Below are 6,000 nucleotides of genomic sequence, written 5' to 3'. Positions count from 1 at the left end.
AGCATTTTAAGAAGTAAAAGATATTGTCCTCCTGCTAGCCTTTCTCCCGTTCTTGTAGATGGCACCCAGATCCACAAAGCTGCTCAAGCCCCAAACATGGAAATCATTTCAGTTCCTCATTGCGCATTACCTCCATATCCAGTTTCCAGCCAGTCCTGCTTGCTTGCCCTCCCAACCAGATCCAGAATCCCTGCTTATCTCTCCACCTTCATGACTCTCACCCTACCCCCAGCACCAGCATCTTTTCTGTGGACACTGTAAGAGCCTCTTGTCCTTACAATCCATTCTTCATGGGACCGCCATTGTGATCTTTCAAACATGTAATGATGATCAGGTTATTGCCCTGCAAACTCCCCAAAGGGCTGATACCTCAAATACAATCAGCCCCCTTATTGAAGCTTACAAGGCACAGTAAACATTCTACAAATGTTCCTTGAATATTGTTAAATATATACATACAGGGGGAAACATCTGAAAAAATAAATACCAAACTGCGGTTATGTTTACTGTTAAATCATTCAATGGCAACTTTTATAATTAAGAAAAAAGTTACTTACATTTTGTAAAGAAGGAGAGGGAGAGAAGGCTAATAAGAAAAGAAAGACATCTGTTTCCAGGTAAACTCTACTCTAAAGACCAGTTATTATTATTTTTGTTACTATTTTCCTCTCCTAACTCAAGCAGATTTTTACTTACTTGTCTTGCAAAAGGTTTGCAGCAAGAAAGAGAACAAAAAAGATACTTTTTACCTCATGGCTTTCTTTTTTTCAAAGAGCAAAACCCATTGAGGAGAATAGGGCCTGCTGACAGGAAAGTGCCTCAGATGGAGGGTGAGCAAGGGATTTCCTTCTAGAAAAAGAAAAGCCTTAGGTTAGGGGGAAGAGAGATCTAAGGTGCCTTGGAAGAAAGGCCATGTGCAGCCTTGGGAAGCTGGGCACCTGGATTCTGGGCCCAGGGCTCCCAGTTTCATAGGTTTCAGGGTTCCAAGAGCCAAAGGGAATGTGAAAGACCACAGCAGTCTCAGTGGAACCAATGTAGATAATTGTCCAACACAGTATGTTGGCCCTGCGTAAGACCCAGATCTTGGCACACGTTCACAGGGCATGAGGGAGAGCAGCCCAGAATGGCAGATACTAAATTTCCTGCCAGCTCAAAAGGCTGGGTGTCCAGAGCCAAAATGAAGTTGATTTATAAAAACAAAAAAAAATTATATTTCTTGAATGCCTTCATTTGTGTCCTAAGACTTATACCCACTATCATCTTATTCAAAAATGTGCAAAGGATACATCACTTTCATAAATGAGTACTGATTCAATGTCATTCCTATAATATTGTCACTCTTACTCACATGTATGACATGCATTTCAGTATGCTTTCCTAGGGCAAAAAGTGGAGGGGAAAGGGTGGAGCAATGACAGTGCTGGTGTTGTCCCAGAGAATGCATCTCATGAAGCATACCAGCTGGTACATGTTTCAGTGGGCAAATGCCTAAGAACCAGTTCTCTCTGTCTGTTCCATTCTGACTTAATTACAGTTTGTAATTACAGTTTGTTATTTGCATTCCTAACCAGGCCTACTTCAGAACTTTGGACATAGGGAAATGACATGGCACAGTGGTTGAGAGCACAGGTTCTTAGCTAAGACTGTCTGGGATGGAAACTAAGCTCTGCCAGTTATGTGACATGGAGCAAGTTTCCTAATCCCCCTGTTTTCTTATCTGGGGATAATGTTACTCTTACTTCATGGGGTTAGTGAGGAGTAATTGCGTTCATTTTAAGGTGCTTAAGCACAGTGCCTGTCACATTGTAGGCTTTCTATTAAACGTTAACTGTTACTACTAGATTTTATTATAGTAGGCACTTAGAAAATGCTGAATGAATGAATGAATGAATGATTGTCTTACCCTCTGGTCCATCAAGAGCAGAAAATTATATAAGAAATTGACCAGATTATTCTCTATTTAGGTGCTGTTTCAGACCAAATTCTGCCACACTTTGTTTTTACTATTAAGACACATACATTCAGGCCAGGCATAGTGGCTCACACCTGTAATCCCAACACTTTGGGAGGCCAAGGCGGGCAGATCACCTGAGGTCAGGAGTTCGAAACCAGCCTGGCCAACATGGCAAAACCCTATCTCTACTAAAAAATACAAAAATTAGCTGGGCGTGCTGGTGCACATCTGTAATCCCAGCTACTGGAAAGGTTGAGGCAGGAGAATCACTTGAACCTGGGAAGTGGAGGTTGCAGTGAGCCAAGATCGCATGCCACTGTACTCTAGCCTGGGCAACAGAGCGAGACTCCATCTCAAAAAAAAAAAAAAAAAGACACATACATTCAGGTACTTCTCACATACCCTGAGGTATTAGCAAGGTACTACATGGAGTCATGTCTGCTGTCCCACTTGGTGACCAATAGTCAACATTAGCAAAAACTTTGACCATGATGAGGAATATAGGTTATGGCTATACCCAAAACAAATTATTCTGGAAATGCTGTTTTCTGTGGCACTCAATCTTTCACTTTTGGCCTCAGGTAGCATTAGAGTAAGTCAATTCTGGGAATCATGGAAAATCAATAAATTTGTTGTCTTTCTTCTGGGGATATATTTAAAATAACCCTCAGCCTTTGGGAGGCTGAGGTGGACGGATCACGAGGTCACGAGTTCGAGACCAGCCTGGCCAACATAGTGAAACCCTGTCTCTAATAAAAATACAAAAAATAAGCTGGGCATGGTGGCAGATGCCTGTAATCCCAGCTACTCAGGAGGCTGAGGCAGGAGAATTGCTTGAACCCGGGAGGCGGAGGTTGCAGTGAGCCGTGATTGCGCTACTGCACTCCAGCCTTGGCCAAAGTGCAAGACTCCGTGTCAAAAACAAACAAACAAACAAAAAACAAATAAAATAACCCTCAGCCAACAACTCAACAGGAAGACCAGCTGGACAGCAGCCATTTGAAAACGCTCCAATTTCAAGAAATTGTGTTGATAAATCACTTTCCAAATATTCTCTAGAAAAACTCCTATGATGAAAGAAAAATGAAGCATGTATTTATCTTCAGTCCCTCTATGTTGCCTTCCCACTGAAATTCAGAACAAAAGTCACAAACATGCCATATTTTCTCAGATCTTTATACAGTTCCCTGAGCATGGAATGTCCTCCACACCTCCCATTTCACCCAGCCCCTTAATCCCAGCGAGTCACAGTTGTATAGTGCAGAGATTAGTAGTTGAATTCAAATCCCAGTTCTGTATTTCCCAGACTGAGTGACACTGGGCAAAGTTATTTAACTTCCCTGTTAATCAGCTTCCTATAGGGATGATGATTACACCAACCTTGTGGGGCTTCGGAAAAAATTAAATAGCTTAATATTTGGAAAATGCATAGAATAGGGCAGTTCTGGCACATAGTGCGCATTACATAAGTTGTGTCATTATTGTCCTTCAAGTCCTAGCACCAGTTTCACAGAAACTTGAAGGTTTGTTCATTCCCCTGGGCAGGGTTATGCACCTCCTTCTCCATGCTTGTACTCGTCTCTACCGTAATATGTATCACATTCAGTCATAAAGGTTAGTGTGTAGGTCTCCCTTGCCACTAGTCAAAACTATAAGAAATACAAAGGCAGTCATTTTACCTTTTTTTTTTTTTTCGAGGTAGGGTCTCACACTGTCACCCAGGCTGGAGTGCAGTTTTGTGATCTTGGCTCACTGCAACCTCCACCTCCCAGGTTCAAGCAATTCTCCTCAGCCTCCTGAGTAGCTGAGACTACAGGTGCATGCCACCATGCCCGGCTAATTTTTGTATTTTTAGTAGAGATGGGGTTTCACTGTGTTGGCCAAGCTGGTCTGGAACTCCTGACCTCGGATGATCTGCCCGCCTCAGCCTCCCACAGCGCTGGGATTACGGGCATGAGCCACCACACCCAGCCCATTTTACCTTTAGAGTTTTCAAGCCTCACGACAGAGCTGTGAACACAGCAGATGCACAATAAATATTTGGTTAATGTATGAAATCATTAATTAAATGTTACTCAAGCTTTTCAAGCTTCTCGTGAAGTCAGTATTTTCCCCTCCCTGTATGAAACTGTTGAGCAATGGCTATTTCTGTAGCTGCTTCTAAAGCCAAACGAGGTAAAGTTTTGAGTTATCTCAGAGACTGTACAATAATCATTGGTATCATAAAAATTCATTATTAGCCCTGTTAATAGAGTGGATAAGTATCCTTGCTGGGACAGCAGTGTCTTGGCCCAGCATGTGTCATCTATAGAGTGGACTCTTAGAGTTTCCTTAGGCAGCTCTCCAGCAGTGCATCCCTCCAGCATTGCTGGGTTATGGGACATGTCGCAGCTCCCAGAAGAGATCTCCCAGTGGCTAGTCACAGTCAATCTGCAATCAGAGAAGGGTTTTGGCCAGAAAGTGATCCAAGGAGACACTGAAAATAGCAAGTTCATTGAAGGCCAAGGGAACTTCACCTTGTGAAAGAAAGAAAGGATGATGAAATAAGAAGCTTACTGGCAGTGAAAAGAAAACATCCTGTCTGAGTTGAATTGCAGGAGGGGGAGTCAGGGAAGGCTCCAGCCACCTTGGAAAGGCAGCATGGAGCAGCAGGGAAGCCACTAGATTTGGAATCTGAACAATCAAGTCTCAGTTCTTCCATTTGATGAACGCACTTTCTCCTCTTTAAAATGGAGACCCAGCCTGATGTGGTGGCTCGTGCCTGTAATCCCAGCACTTTGGGAGGCAGAGCTGGGCGGATCACCTGAGGTCGGGAGTTCAAGACCAGCCTGACCAACATGGAGAAAACCCGCCTCTACTAAAAATACAAAATTAGCCAGGTGTGGTGGCACATGCCTGTAATCCCAGCTACTCGGGAGGCTGAGGCAGGAGAATCACTTGAACCTGGGAGGCAGAGGTTGCAGTGAGCCAAGATCACGCCATTGCACTCTAGCGTGGGCAACAAGAGTGAAACTCCATCTCAAAAAAATAAAATAAAACAAAATAAAATAAAATAAAATAAAAATAAAAATAAAATGGAGACTGAAACAATGAAAATTGTGAAGCACAATATGAAAGTAAAAATTTATCCTGTGTTGTTAGAAAGGCCCCTTCACACAGTAATTCATAGAAAGGGTTCCCATCCTGAACAAGGTCTTTCCATCTTCTCCACTTGAGGGCTGAAAGGGATATCTCTGCCTCCTTTTCATTTAAATTAGCAGGTTCTTAAGAAGTGAGGGTGGGCAACAGGATTGGAGGCTTTCATAAGACAAAACTTACTAGGAATTTGCTTAGGAATCTGCTTTTGGGAGGCACTATGTAAACCCACACAGTGTGACTTACAGCCTATGAGGAACTTTCCTATGTTAGGCTCAAGCATTAAAAATGCAAACTGCCTGTGGTGCACTGCTGGAGCTGCTATCCCCACCTAGCAAGAGCTGACTGCGCACATCTCTTCCCAAATCCTTGAAATTGGCCCTGGTAAAAGTGTTTACCTCATGGTAATTGACAAATGCTACAAATCAGGGTGTCTTTTCTTCTCTGTCTCCGGGAGCTTGCGTATGAGCACACCTCTGACTGAGGTCCACAGGACTCAAGATTCCTCCAGCCATCACTCTCCACTACAAATGCCACAAAAATGAAAGTTTGACCATACACGTAAGTACTAGATGGGAAACACTGAAAAGATACACCACGAGGAGGGAGAAAAAACAAAAAGCCAAAAAATCTTAGTATATCAACTGCACATTCCTACCACATGGAGATCTGACAATGAAGTATCTTGAGGGTTTTTGGGGGTTTTTTTGTTTTTTTTAACTAACAATAACTGTAATATGCCAGAGAATTTTGAATCAGCCTTATCTGTAGTCTCAAATGAATATATTCAAAAGTCATATTATAGCAGAAATTCAAATATCTTGATTGCATATTGAGGATAATATAATGGTGGAACAACTAGCTTGTCAAATAGGTGATCGGGATGGAATAAAAATGCATTCTTGGTTGTC

The sequence above is a fragment of the Nomascus leucogenys genome, chromosome 9 (genome assembly GCF_006542625.1).
Source record: "Nomascus leucogenys isolate Asia chromosome 9, Asia_NLE_v1, whole genome shotgun sequence".
Classification (NCBI taxonomy): domain Eukaryota; kingdom Metazoa; phylum Chordata; class Mammalia; order Primates; family Hylobatidae; genus Nomascus; species Nomascus leucogenys.
Note: the sequence above shows the minus strand (reverse complement) of the source record.